Source organism: Mobula hypostoma, chromosome 6, assembly GCF_963921235.1.
Source record: "Mobula hypostoma chromosome 6, sMobHyp1.1, whole genome shotgun sequence".
Taxonomy (NCBI): Eukaryota; Metazoa; Chordata; class Chondrichthyes; order Myliobatiformes; family Myliobatidae; genus Mobula; species Mobula hypostoma.
Window position 1 is genome coordinate 94536223 of NC_086102.1, and position 15208 is coordinate 94551430.

Sequence of the window (15208 nt, forward strand, 5' to 3'; positions counted from 1 at the left end):
CAGTTCATCAGCCCAGTGGGGCAGGAACACCAGCTGGATCAGTTCATCACCCCAGTGGGGCAGGAACACCAGCTGGACCAGTTCATCACCCCAGTGGGGCAGGAACACCAGCTGGACCAGTTCATCACCGCAGTGGGGCAGGAACTCCAGCTGGACCAGTTCATCAAACCAGTGGGGCAGGAAAACCAGCTGGACCAGTTCATCACCTGAATGGAACACCAGCTGGATCAGTTCATCAGCCCAGTGGGGCAGGAACACCAGCTAGATCAGTTCATCACCTCAGTGGGGCAGGAACACCAGCTGGATCAGTTCATCACCTCAGTGGGGCTGGAACACCAGCTGGATCAGTTCATCACCTCAGTGGGGCAGGAAAACCAGCTGGATCAGTTCATCACCTCAATTGAACACCAGCTGGATCAGTTCATCAGAACAGTGGGGCAGGAACACATGGCAGATGGATCAGTTCATCACCCCAGTGGGGCAGGAACACCAGCTGGACCAGTTCATCACCCCAGTGGGGTAGGAACACCAGCTGGATCAGTTCATCACCCCAGTGGGGCAGGAACACCAGCTGGATCAGTTCATCACCCCAGTGGGGCAGGAACACCAGCTGGATCAGTTCATCAGTCCAGTGGGGCAGAAAAACTAGCTGGACCTTTTCATCATCCCATGGGGCAGGATCACCAGCTGGACCAGTTCTTCACCCCAGTGGGGCAGAAAAACCAACTGGATCAGTTCATCACCCCAGTGGGGCAGAGACACACAGCAGCTGGATCAGTTCATCACCCCAGTGGGGCAGGAACACCAGCTGGATCAGTTCATCACCCCAGTGGGGCAGAGACACACAGCAGCTAGATCAGTTCATCACCTCAGTGGGGCAGGAACACCAGCTGGATCAGTTCATCACCCCAGTGGGGCAGGAACACCACCTGGATTAGTTCATCACCCCAGTAAGGCTGAGACACGCAGCAGCTGGATCAGTTCATCACCCCTGTGGGGCAGAAACAGCAGCTGGATCAGTTCATCACCCCAGTGGGGTAGAGACAGAGAGCAGCTGGATCAGTTCATCACCCCAGTGGGGTAGGAACACCAGCTGGATCAGTTCATCACCCCAGTGGGGCAGAGACAGATAGCAGCTGGATCAGTTCATCACCCCAGTGGGGTAGGAACACCAGCTGGATCAGTTCATCACCCCAGTGGGGCAGGAGCATACGTCAGCTGGATCAGTTCACAGACTTTGCACTGCAGAGAAAAGAATAATCATTCGTGGGACAGGGAGTGAAGTGAGACCAACCCTCACTATACACCCAATACTTTGACTTCCGGACCATCCTGGGTGATGTTTATATTGTCGAAGCACAGAGTGTGCCACATTGCTGGTCTCGAATCCAAGTAGTCCGATACGCTTGGGCTGCCCAGCCTGAACCCGTTCTCAATCGCACCAAATCGGCTTGGCAATCTTGCACCTGGGTTAGGTGGATGGCCATCAAAACTCCTCGCATTGACTCTTCTTCAGATCGTTCACTCCGTCTGCAGCTGTGATACAAGTTCTGTCTGCTCCCCTGGCTCAAACACGTTATGCTTTGCCAACCCCAGCACATCTCAGCCCCCAGAGCTGTCTCACTGTCTGCGGAGATCACTCTCCACAATTTGCTTTAGAAAGGGTGCTATAAGAAATGTTTTTAGTCAAATCTCTTGCCTTATGATTTACAATAGGCTGTTGAACACCTTCAGTAGTGCGATCTTAAACTAGTCAAAGGCACTTAGTCATATTTCGTCCCCTTTCTGAATTTTGTTCTGAACAACAATTGAATCTCTTGACATTGTCTACATGCGTTTAGGCGATGAGTTGCTGCCACATGATTGGCTGATTAGATATTTGTGTTAACGACCAGGTGTGCATCATCATCGTTATGTGCCCTGTTGAGTGATGTAGGTCTTCCCATGACCATGATTGTTCTTGGCAAACTTTTGTACCGAAGTGGTTTGCCATTGCCTTCTTCTGGACAGAGTCTTTACAAGATGGTGACCCCAGCCATCATCAATACTCTTCAGAGATTGACTGCTTGGCGTCAGTTAGTCATATAACCAGCACTTGTGACCTGCTCAGACAACCATCCACCGGAACAGCTGTACAGATGTATTAATAAAGTGGACTCTGAGTGCATATCATGAAATTTGTCACTTAGTTCAAGACATAAAAATTACTAAAATTTTAAAAACTAAATTAATATTTCAAAAGACATGCAAGACCATTCAGAAATCAGCCAGCAGAGGGGAAGAAACTATACCTAAAAACTTTAGTGTACCTTTGGTCTCGTCTGCCTCCTCCTCCATGGTAGTAATGCGAAGAGGGCATGTCTGAGTTGGTGAGTGTCTCTAATTCCCGAGGGATCACCTCTTGAAGATGTCCTTGATGGTCAGGGAGGTTTGTGTCCACCATGCAAGCAACCAGGTCGATGTACCTTTGAAGCCTCTTGTGGTGCTGGGCTTTGGAGACTGTTAGCAGGCAGTGTTGCAACCAGTCAGGATTGCAGCACAGTAGTGTGGTGTTAAGCACAATGCTTTACGGTGGGGTGAATTTCCTGGGTGGCTGTTCCAGATTCACCTCTACACTGGGGATAGTTTGTTATTCTCAACAGTAACACTGTGGGGTGCAGAAACTGGGAACGCTCTGTGAGAAATGGAGCAAGTACACAAATTATGGGAAACAAAACGTCAGGTGAGGACGAGAGAAAAATGCATCTCCCCTGGGTGTTGTTGTGAACAGACCTCTGAAGAGTTCATGAATAACATAGCAAAGCCATAGCTAGGTTTGGGTTGCTGTTGTGAAATCACTCAGTATTAGTCAAAGAATTTGATTATGATTGCATTGTTTGCATTATTTGCAATAATGTGCACCGTTCTTGCTCATTTACGTGAGTAGGTAATACTTTCAGGAGTCTTACATCAGAACCTGTGAGTTTTATGATTCTGATCATAGAAACGTAACATTTACACAGGTAAAGCCTGTCTACTTGAGGAAATCTTGAAGCAAACTCCCTTAGTGAAAGCTTTGGGCAGTGTGTGTATTGATATTCTAAGGTGACACAGTGGGGAAACTCTGAGGCCAAGAGCTTGGAATCTGCACAGCACCCAAAGAGGATCTGCACACCTCGTCGGCCGAGCTGGTATACGGCACACCCCTGGTTGTCCCAAGAGAGTTCATACCAGCCCCAAGGGGGCAAGAGGAAGAACCCGCAGCAGTAATGGACAGACTACGTGAGAGGCTCGGTAACCTGGCCCCCATACCCACTTCACAGCACGGACAGAGCCCGACCTGCGTACCCAAAGACCTGCAGAACTGTAAGTTTGTGTTCGTACTGAGCGGCGCACACCAGGCACCGCTACAGTGGCCGTACGAGGGGCTGTTCAAGGTGATCAGTAACAATGGGTCCACGTATGTTCTGGACCCTGGGGGGGAAAGAGCAGGTTTTCACGGTGGACTGACTCAAAGTGGCCCATGTGGGACTTGGCACAGCCGGTCAAGGTTCAGGCACCGCGGCGCAGAGGCGGACCGCCCAAACAGAGACTGATCCATACTGTGGACATTGGGGGTGTATCGCCGGTTCTGGGGGGTGGGGGCAGTTATGTGGCGACCCACTTTCTACAGCAGCGAACCGGCTCACAAATCAGCCCACGTGCGGAAAGAGACTTTTGTAATGCACCTCTGACGTTATTTTCCGCCCGGAGAGGTCTGGAGGGGAACTGCTTAAAAGCCAGTGCCGCGAAGCTTGAATAAACGAGTCTCGAGTGCGACTTACAGACTGCGTGTCGTTATTTCTAGCTCTGTGTGTAGCACATCACTGTTACCTGGAGACAACATTCATCGTACAGGAGGTGATTACACTGATGCTCATGGTTCCCAAGACTAGTTGTGTCATGGTCCAGTCCGTGAAGTCCGCATTCCGGTTCACAGTCTGGTCCGTGGACTCAGGACTTGGGTCGTCCAGCTGTCCCTTGTTTGAATTAATCATAGGCACCTGATTCCCATCTTGGAGCTTGGAATATAAGTATCCGTGAGGTTGAGTGTGAGCTGCTGGTTTGTTTTGTCAAGATCCCCTGGGAGCGGCCAATTGCCATCGTTAGGCCACATTGGGGGAACTATCCCCTCATGGCACCTTGCTGTCAGTAGTCAGAGCTATCTTTGCAGTATGCATTCAGCTGTTTCCCGGGCCAGCTGAGTGGCTGCCAGCTACTCTGAGCTAGGTAGGGATCCAGCTGTTTCCGTAGCCAGCTGAAGTTGCTGGCCGAACTGAGACTTGGAGCTACCCCAGAGCAGAGATGGAACTGTCTGTCATTCTTTGGTGTTGTCTCTTCTTGTCCTCGCCTCCGTGGGGTAAGCCAGACTATTTTGCCATTGCCCTGTGGGGGGGATCTGCCTTGTCTTATCCTTGCCTCCATGGGGTAAGTCAGGCTGTTCTGCCATTGCCCTGCGGGGGGTCCTGTCTTGTCTTGTCCTCACCTCCGTGGGGCAATTCAGGCCGTTTTGCCGTTGACCTGTGGGGGGATCTGTCTTGTCTTGTCCTTGCCTCCGTGGGGTAAGTCAGGCTGTTCTGTCGTTGCCCTGCGGGGGGTTTTGTTTTGTCTTGTCCTCACCTCCGTGGGGCAATTCAGGCCATTTTGCCGTTGCCCTGCGGGGGGATCTGTCTTGTCTTGTCTTTGCCTCTGTTGGGTAAGTCCGGCCATTCTGCCATTACCCGATGGATGGTTCTGTCCCACCTTGGTGTGGAGAAGTTGAGCCCCGGCTTGTCTAAGTACAAGTCCTGGCTCTGTCTATGTACTGTCCTGTCTCATGTTGGTGTTGTGTTAAAGATGAGTCCCGGCTTTTCTTAGGACAAGTCCCAGCTCTATGTTAATGTACAGTTCCCAGTCTGTCTCCGAGTTCCAGTCTCCACAAGCTCAGGATCCCAGACCCCAGCTAGCAGCCAAGCTCAAGATCCCAAGCCAAGCTCCAAGAACCCAAGCCTCGAGGATCCCAAGCCAAGCTCCAAGAACCCAAGCCTCGAGGATCCCAAGCCAAGCTCCAAGAACCCAAGCCTCGAGGATCCCAAGCCAAGCTCCAAGAACCTAAGCTTTGAGGATCCCAAGCTAAGCTCCAAGAACACAAACCTGAAGTCCCCAGCCTGCAGCCAAGCTCAAGACCCAAGACCTCAGCTTCAAGCCTCAAGAGCAAAGACCCCAGCCTGTCTCTAAGCTCAGGCCTCTAGACCCCAGCCATGTCCTGTCCTGAACCCATGTCATGTCCTTGCCTGGTTCTGAGGTCCGAGCCCGAAGCAAGACCCAGGTTCTGGGTCCTTGTCCAGTCTTGGGCTCAGAGTCGAAGCCTTGTCTCCTAGTCCATGGTTTCTAGTCCTGGTCTCACTTTCCCTAGCCCAAGTCTATGTTCTTGTCCCTGCTCCTGGTCTGAATCCTGTCACGTCCCTATTCCAGTCAAGTCCTGTTCCTTGTACTTCAGTGTCTGTGTCTCACATTTGGGTCCATTCCCAGCATCCCCCCCGTGACAAGTTGGCCATCAGAGGGAAGTGTGCTATTTTCCATCAAATGATCACCGATTTTTCCGTATCCTTCCAACTCCTGGAGATGGTAAGATAGCTGTGGGCATCACCAAGATGGTGCTTCCTAATGGGCCAGGCCATCTATTCATGCATTCATTGATTTATATGGCACAAAAGCACCATCAAAAAAGTGTGCTGGCATTGTAGAGGGTCCAGAGGAAGTTCAAGAAAATTATTCCAGCAACGAAAGGGTTAACATATGAGGAGCATTTCATGGCTCTGGGCCTATACTCATTAGAGTTTAAGAGAATAAGGAAGGGGGATCTCATTGAAACCTATTGAATATTGAAAGGCCTAGATAAAGTAGATGTGGAGAAGATGGTGGGAGAGTCCAAGACCAGGGGAAACAGCTTCAGAATAGAGGTTTGCCCATTTACAACAGAGATTATGGGGAATTTCTTCAGCCAGAGGTAGTGAATCTCTGGAATTCATTGCCACAGAATGTCATCGTCCGGTCCATGAAGTCCGCATTCCGGTTCATGGTCCGATCTGTGGACTCAGGACTCTGGGTCTTCCAGCTGTCCCTTGTTTTGTTTGAGTTAATCATAGGCACCTGATTCCCATCTTGAGGCTTGGAATGTAAGTAGCTTTGGGGATGAGTGTGAGCTGCTGGTTTGTCTTGTCAAGATCCCCTGGGAGCAACCTGCCGGTGGAAGGCTGGAGCGGCCACTTGCCACCTTTAGGCCGTGTTCGGGAACCATTCCCTCATGAAGCCTTGCTGTCAGTAGTCGGAGCTGTCTTTGTGGTATGGATCCGGCCGCTTCCTGGGCCAGCTGAGTGTCCATCAGCCACTCCAAGCTACGTGGGGATCTGGCTGTTTCTGTAGCTGGCCATAACTCCGACTCGGAACAACCCTGATGCAGAGATGGAACTGTCTGTCGTTCTTCGGTGTTTGTCTCTTGTCTTCGCCTCCGTGGGGTAATTCAGGCCATTCTTCCATTGCCCTGCGGGGGGAATCTGTCTTGTCTTGTCCTCATCTCTGTGGGGTAAGTCAGGCTGTTCTTCCGTTGCCCTGCGGGGGAATAGTCTTGTCTTGTCCTCGCCTCCGTGGGGTAAGTCAGGCTGTTCTGCCGTTGTCCTGCGGTGGATTTGTCTTGTCTTGTCCTCGCCTCTGTGGGGTAAGTCAGGCCATTCTGCCATTGCCCTGCAGGGGGATCTGTCTTGTCTTGTCCTTGCCTCCGTGGGGTAAGTCAGGCTGTTCTGCCGTTCCCCTGCGGGGGAACCTGTCTTGTCTTGTCTTTGCCTCTGTCAGATAAGTCCGGCCGTTCTGCCGTTACCCAATGGATGGGTCTGTCCCACCTTGGTGTGGAGATAAAGTTGTGTCCCAGCCTGTCTAAAGATAAGTCCCGGCTCTATGTTGATGTACAGTTGCCAGTCTGTCTCCAAGCTCCAGCCTCCGAGTTATCAGCCTCGACATTCCAAGTCCCCAGCCTCAAGACCCAAGTCCCCAGCCACAGGACCCAAGACCCAAGTCCCCAGCATCAAGTCTCAAGACCTAAGACCCAAGTCCCCAGCATCAAACCTCAAGACCCAGACCCCAGCCTCAAGACCAAGACCCCAGTGTTACACACCTCATGGAGATCTTGTGACTTACTTGTGAGAATGATGTAATGGTCTTTTGGAGGTCACCTGATGTAATTTTTCTGCCAATGTGAGGTCACGTGATGACATGTTCGTCACGGGTATAAAAGAGAAGACCCCTGGTGATGCAGTTAGTTTTCCAGTTAGAAAGTCAATGAGATACTCCGCTCCGCTGCGTATTTGCATTATGATCCAGTTTTGATTTTAAACGGAGTTTTATGTTCTATTGAAAGTCACAGAAGTCTGGGCCAGCAGTTTGACCAATCCCTGCCAGGTTTGTTAATGTATCTTTTCAGTAACATTGGACAGTGAAGATGGGAGCCTGAAGGAGACGTTCGACGGGTTTGGAAAGGATCGACCATTATTGAATTCGTTCAAGAAAGAGTGATCTGCATGAGATAGCCTCTGCTAAAAAGGAAGCAGAAAAGGCTGTGCAGGATCTATTCTATGGAGGAGGAAGGTCAGTGCCTTTAAAACTCTTTTATTTCTGTCGTCGTGAATCCTGCGAACAAGGCAGGATCCGACTGGGAGTGGCAGTGACGTCGTGTCTTTGAGGAATTCATTACTTCATGAAAGTCTCTCCTAATTGACTATATAAATCTCTTGGACTTTAAAATTTACCATTCGAAGAACTGTGTTTGAATTTATTGCTTTAAGAACTAGTATTGAGTAGCGGTTTACTGAATGGCCGCATAGCCGTTTACTTCCGGTTAGGGTTTTCATTTTTTTTTATTGTTTATCAGGGTTTAATAAATGCTTGTTTGTTTATAAATCTTGACTCGATATATTCATTGTTGCCAATCACGTGACATTAATTGGGGGCTCCTCTGGGATATGTTCCGATTTTGAGTTTAAGTGCTTGTTTAATCATCAAACCTGATTTGGAAAAGGGAATATACCTGATTCTTTTGTTTGATTGGGGTGTGAGTGGTATTCGGCAGCAATGGATTTTGATGAGTTTATGGAAACACCAAACCGGGATGTCTTAGGGTTTGGAGTTGTACCCTGAGGTGTCGGAGATTGCCAAAAAGGTTGAACCTTAAAGATATTACGAAGGGTACAACTAAGCCCATAATTCAGAGAAAAATCGCTGAGCATGATGTAAGTTTGGGAAAGTTTGATGAGGAGGTGTTAGGGAGGTTTCCAATGAGTACACTGGAAATGCAGTTGCATTTTGAACAGATAAAGTTTGAGAAATTTAAAGTGGAAATGGCTGAAAGAGAGGCAATTAAAATAAGGAAATTTGAAGAGAGAGGCAAATAAACTAAGAGAATTTCAAGAAAGAAAAGCTGAAAACCTGAGGAAATTTGAGCTAGAGATGGAGAAATTAAAGATGGAAGATCGATCTTCTGGTTCTAAGAAACAGTTTGTAGCAAGTCGTGAGGTTGTTTTGGCTCCTCCATTTAATGAGACAGAAGTGGACAAATATTTCCAGCATTTCAAAACTGATGCTTTGAGATTAGAGTGGCCGAAAGAGAAATGGCCAGTGATGTTACAAACTGTAATTAGAGGAAAGGCACGACAAGTTTATATAGCTTTAAATGCTGAGTAAGCACTTGATTATGGTACTGTGAAGCAGTATATATTAAAGGCATATGAGCTAGTTCCAGAAGAGTATAGAGAAAGATTCAGAAATTTGAAGAAACCAGTGGGAAAAAAACTTACGTGGAATTTGCCTATGGGAAATGTGTGTATTTTGAGAGATGGGTTTCCTCTAAAAATGTGAATGGGGAATATAATAAATTAAGAGTTGATTTTGCAGGAGGAGTTTAAAAGAAGCATTCCTGTTGAAGTGAGGACATATTCAAATGAAAGGGACACTGCTACATTGCAGGAGATTGCTAAATTGGCTGATGTGTATACTTTAATTCATAAGAGTAAATTTTCTCCAGGTAGAACCTTCAAAAGGAAAAATAGCACAGAGTCAAAGTAAACCAGAAATTAAATCTGAAATTAATGAGAAAGGTAAGGATGAAGAGAGACACGTGAAGGAAAGACATTTTGGTATTATTTGTAATTATTGTAGGAAACCTGGTCACATAATAGCTAACTGTTTTCGATTGAAGAAGAAAGAGAAGGAAGCAGTTCCAGATGCTTGTGTGCAACATATTGAAAAACCTGTAAAGCCACAGGGTTCGGAAAATACAAATGAGGTTTTGTTGGAGTCTGACCGAGTTAAGAGGGGATATGAACATTTTATAACTGAAGGATTTGTATCCTTGAAAGAGGGATCCACTCCTGTACCAATAAAAATACTTGGAGATACTGGAGCTTCTCTATCACTAATATTAGACAGTGTTCTAAAGTTTAGTGATGTGTCTGACATTGGTGAGGTAAATTATATAAGAGGAGTTGGGAGTGCCCTTATGCCGGTACATTTACATAGAGTTAATTTAAGGTCAGGGTTAGTTACAGGGCCTGTTAAAGTAGGACTACAACCCAGTTTACCTGTGAATGATGTTGCTCTGTTGTTAGAGAATGACTTAGCTAATGGACAAATTTTTCCTGATGTACATTTGACAATAAAGCCTATTTCTGAGGAACCACAGAGGGATTCTAACACGGATGCTTCCTGTGTTGTAACCCAAGCTATGGCTAAGAAGACTGAGGTACAGGATGAGGTTATTACCCATGACAGTTCAACTCGGGATGCAAATTTTGAGGATGTGTCAGAAACTTTCTTACCTTCATTATTTGATCAAGGTTCTTATGATAAGTCTGACCATGAAGATTTGTCTTTATCTCAGAAGGAGTTGATAGCAGAGCAGGGTAGACATCCTGAGATAGTTAAATTAAAAGAACAAGCTCTTCCAGATAGTGAAATTGAGAAGGTGCAGGTAGGATATTATGTTGAAAAGGGAGTACTAATGAGGAAGTGGAGATCACCTACAATTCCTGCAAGTGAAAAATGGAAAGTTAATCACCAGGTATTAGTTCCTAAAGTTTATCGAAATGAGATTTTAAACTATGACTCATAGTATTCCTTTGGGTGGCCATTTAGGGGTAAAGAAAACTATGAACAAGGTTTCTAAACATTTTTACTGGCCTAGTTTAAGAAAAGATGTAGCAACATTTTGTAGAACGTGTCATACGTGTCAAATTGTGAGTAAACCTAATCAGGTTACTCCAGTGGCCCCACTGCAAATCAATTCCAGCATTTGGTGAGCCGTTCTCAAAAATCATTGTAGACTGTGTAGGTCTTTTGCCAAAAACTAAAACTGGACATCAATATTTATTAACTATTATGTGCACAGCATCTAGGTTTCCAGAGGCAGTACCTCTTAGGAATATAACAGCCAAAACTGTGACAAAGGTTATTATAAAATTCTTTACTTATTTTGGGTTGCCTAGGGAAATACAATTGGATCAAGGTAGTAATTTTATGTCTGGATTGTTTCAGCAGATAGTTTATAAACTGGGAGCAAAACAGATTACCTCATCTGCATATCATCGAGAATCACAAGGAGCCTTGGAGAGATTTCATTCTACCCTTATAAATATGATGGAAAATGAAAAGGTTTGGGATGAAGGCGTACATTTACTACTATTTGCAGTGCGAGAGGTGGTGCAGGAATCATTAGGTTTTAGTCCTTTTGAACTTGTGTTAGGGCATAGAGTTCGAGGACCTTTGGCCTTGTTGAAAGAACAGTGGATTAATAACAAGGTACACACTAATTTGCTGGATTATGTTTTAAAATTTAAAGAAAGATTACATAAAGCTTGTAGCTTGGCCAAAGAAAATTTAAAATCAGCTCAAAAAAAGATGAAGATTTGGTATGATAAGGAAGCTAGAATGAGGTCATTTAAGCCTGGAGATAAAGTGTTGGTTCTCTTCCTAGTGCAACCAAACCCATTACAAGTTAAATTTCATGGTCCTTATGAGATTAAATCTAAAGTAAATTATATGGATTACGTGATAAAAACTCCAGATCGAAGAAAGCCAACACAGCTGTGTCAAGATCTCCTGGGAGCAACCTGCCGGTGGAAGGCTAGAGCGGCCACTTGCCATCTTTAGGCCGCGTTGGAGAACCATCGCTTCATGGAGCCTTGCTGTCAGTAGTCGGAGCCGTCTTTGCGGTATGGATTCGGCTGTATCCCGGGCCAGCTGAGTGGCCGTCAGCCACTCCAAGCTAGGTAGGGATCCGGCTGTTTCCATAGCCAGCCGAGGTTGCTGGCCGTAACTGCTGCTTGGAGCAACCAGGTGCAGAGATGGAACTGTCCATCATTCTTCGGTGTTTGTCTCTTTTTGTCCTCGCCTTCGTGGGGTAAGTCAGGCTGTTCTGCCATTACCTGTCTCACCTTGGTGTGGAGATAAAGTTGAGTCCCGGCTTGTCTAAGGATAAAACCTGGCTCTATGTTGATGTACAGTTCCCAGTCTATCTTCGAGCTCCAGCCTCCGAGTTATCAGCCTCCGCATTCCAAGACCCCAGCCTCAAGACCCAAGACCCAAGAGCGAGACCCCAGCCTCAAGCCTCAAGACCAAGACCCCAGCCACATCCTGTCCTGTAGTCATGTCCTTGCCTGGTTCTAGGGTCCGAGCCCCAGGCATGACCCTGGGTTCTAGGTCCTTGTCCACTTCCTGTCTCAGAGCCCAAGCCCAGGCTCCTAGTTCATAGTTCCTTGTCCGGGTTCCCTGTCTAGTGCATGTCCTAGTCCAAGTCTGCATTCTTGTCCCTGCTCCTTGTCTGTATCCTGTCACATCCCTACTCTAGTCAAGTCCTGTTCCTAGTACTTCAGTGTCTGTGTCTTGCATTTGGGTCCCCCATTGTGCCACAGAAGGATGTGTAGGCCAAGTCATTGGGTATACTTAAGGCAGAGGTTGATAGGTTCTTGATCAGTTGGGGTGTCAAAGGTTATGGGGAGAGGACAGGATAATAAATCAGCCGTGATGGAATGGCAGAACAGACTTGATAGACTAAACAGCCTGACTCTGTCTTGTGGTCTAACAAGCCCTTGGGCCCTCAACATCCATGGTGACCACCATGTCCACCTCCTTCTGTGGTCTGCTCATCCAAGAACCTGTCCAGAAGCTCTTTAAACATTGTTACTGTTCCTGCCTCCTCCACCTTATCTGGGAGCTCATTCCAGATACCAATTACTCTGCGTGAAATATTTACTCTTCAGATCACCTTAAACCCATATCATCTAGCTCTTAGGCATTGCCTAACATGGGAAACATATATTGACTATCTGCACTATCAAAGCTTCCCATAATATCCCCTGCATCTAAGATGTCACCCCTCAGACTCCTTTGCCCCAGAAAAGCAGTTTCTACATCCTCTGTCTTAGTCATTTCCGTCCTATAGTGAGGTGACCAAAACTGCACACAGTGCTCCAAGTGTGGCCTATCTAATGTTTCCTACAACCAGAACATCATAGTCCAATTCTCGCCCCAGTCAGTGAAGACAAGGAAGAACTACACAAATGCTTATGCGAGAGAAAATGCATTAGGAGAAAAGAATGTCACTGATTGCAAGAGTTCTTTACACAGAATACAACAGTGATTGGAATAAATTTTACAGACTGTTCACTTTGCCTGTCTGGATACAGATGTTTTACTGAAGGACACTCCACTGCCTACAACAGACAAAGCTCTGGCTGCCCTTCAAAGGGCAACTGGAGGGCCAGATACATCCTCAGTGGAGAAAGGAGAGTGAGTGGAACAGAGTCAGAGATGGCTATCAAAACATCAATGCCAAGTGTTGTACACAAGGTTGTCCTTGTTATTCCTCCCTGATTTTGTATATCCGTTACTGTGTGAGGACACTTCACAGCAGAATATATATGACATTTTGCCCAAGAGTTACGGCCAGTGACAAAACATTCAGTAATAAAGGAGAACTTACAAAGATCATTTGTATTTCTCCACCCAAGAGAAAAGAACCTTGTGTCTTCACATTCCCCAACAAGTGGTCTTAGGATATTATTCCTTTTGCATGTTTGACAACAAACATTCTGCAGCAAGTACAGACTCCTTTAAGGTAAAAGTATTCTGTCCAAGCAAACAGTCTCAGTCACATCACTAGTCTGATCAAGGACACAGTAAAGAGGTAGAAACCTGCAAAAGGATAGTAATTAAGCCATAAGACTACAAGATATAGGAGCAGTACTTAGCCATTTGGCCCATCAAGTCTGCCCCACCATTTCATCATGGCTGATCCAATTTTCCTCTCAGCCCCAATCTCCTACCTTCTCCCCATATCCCTTTGTACCCTGAAGAATCAATAACCTATCAAACTCTGCTTTAAATATACATAAAGACTTGGCCTTTACAGCTGCCCATGGCAAAGAATTCCACAGATTCTCCACTCTCTGGCTAAAGAAATTCCTCCTTATTTCCATTCTAAAAGGATGCCCTCTATGCTGAGGCTGTGTCCTCTGGTCTTAGACTCTTCCACCATAGGAAACAGCCTCTCCACATCCACTCTATCAAGGCCTTTCACCATTCGATAGACTTCAATTAGGTCACCCCTCATTCTTCTGAATTCAGTGGATACAGGCCCAGAGCCATCAGATCCTTTTCATACGATAAGCCGTTCAATCCTGGAATCATTTTCGCAGACCTCCTTTGAATAAGTTGGGGCCCAAAACTGCTCACCAGTGCTTTATAAAATTTCAACATTACATCTTTGTTTTTATATACTAGTCATTTTGAAATGAATGCTAATATCCCATTTGCCACCACAGATTCAACCTGCAAATTAACGTTGAGGGAATTCTGCGCAAGGATGGTGTTTCTATTAGACGGGGCAGCCCAGTGATGAAATCTGAGAGGTGGGACCAGGGGCGTAGGGAACAGGCAGTGGACGTAACAGACCCGCCAGGACGCTGGCGTGATGACTTGTTCCGAGTGCAGCTGGGGCAGGCAGATATAAAGTCGTGGACATCCTGGGACAGATTACCACTAAAATTGTCTCTTTATAAACTCCTGAGTCTGTTGAAATCCCTGATGTCCAGCTAGACCGGAGGAGTGATCCCATTCCAGCACTTTGGAATGCACCACAGCCGATTGGTAAGTCCCCTATCCAGGCCTGGATCTGATTGTTGGGCTGCCCTCACCTCTGCCTCTATTCCCCAGATCACCAGAGCAGCGATACATGAGCAAGGAGGAATGGGCTCTGGATCGGCAATGTCCTCAGATCCGTCGAACTGTTGGAGAGAGCGTCTGCCTTTGTAATCTTGCTGCCGGGACAATAGGTGAGGACCAAATTGAATCGTGTGAAGAAGAGAGCCCACTGGGCTTGACGAGAGTTGAGTCTCTTGGCATCCTGAATGCAAGAGAGGTTCTTGAGATCTGTCCAGACCAAGAATGGATACTCTGCCCCCTCCAGCCAGTGTTGCCATTCCTCCAGGGCCTCCTTGACAGCCAGACGTTCCCGGTTCCCAGCATCGTTATTCCTCTCGGCTGGAGCCAAGCAACGGGAAAGAAAGGCGGAAGGGCGCAGCCGGCTATCCGCAGATGAGCGTTGAGAGAGGACAGCTCCAATGCCTGCATCGGATGCATCCACCTCGACAATGAATGGCTGTGATGGGTCTGGCTGTTGCAGCAGTGGGGCAGTGGTGAAACGTCGCTTTAGCTCGGAAAATACTTGGTCGGCATCATCCATCCAGTGGAATCCTGCCGAGTTCTTCTTGGTGAAGGTGTTTACAGGAGTGGCGATAGAGCTGAAATTCCAGATGAAGCAGTGATGAAAGTCCACAAACCCCTTGCAGCGCCACACCTATTTGACTGTAGATGGGTTGGGCCACTCTGTAGCTGTCCGAACTTTACTAGGGTCCATTTAAACACTGGATGGGGCAAGTATATAGCCCAAAAACGACGCCTAGTTTTTATGGAATTCCCATCCTTCGGGCTTGGCGTACAGGTCATTTTCAAGAAGCCGTTTGAGAACTCCCCGGACATGGTGGACAGGCTCCTGGTGAGAGAGGGCTATCCTTTCTCCTGTAAGGCAGTGAACAGGCTGAACGGAGGTCCATCTGAAGATTAACCATGCATGCCAGTTTTCGTGTATCGTCACCAAAATGACCAG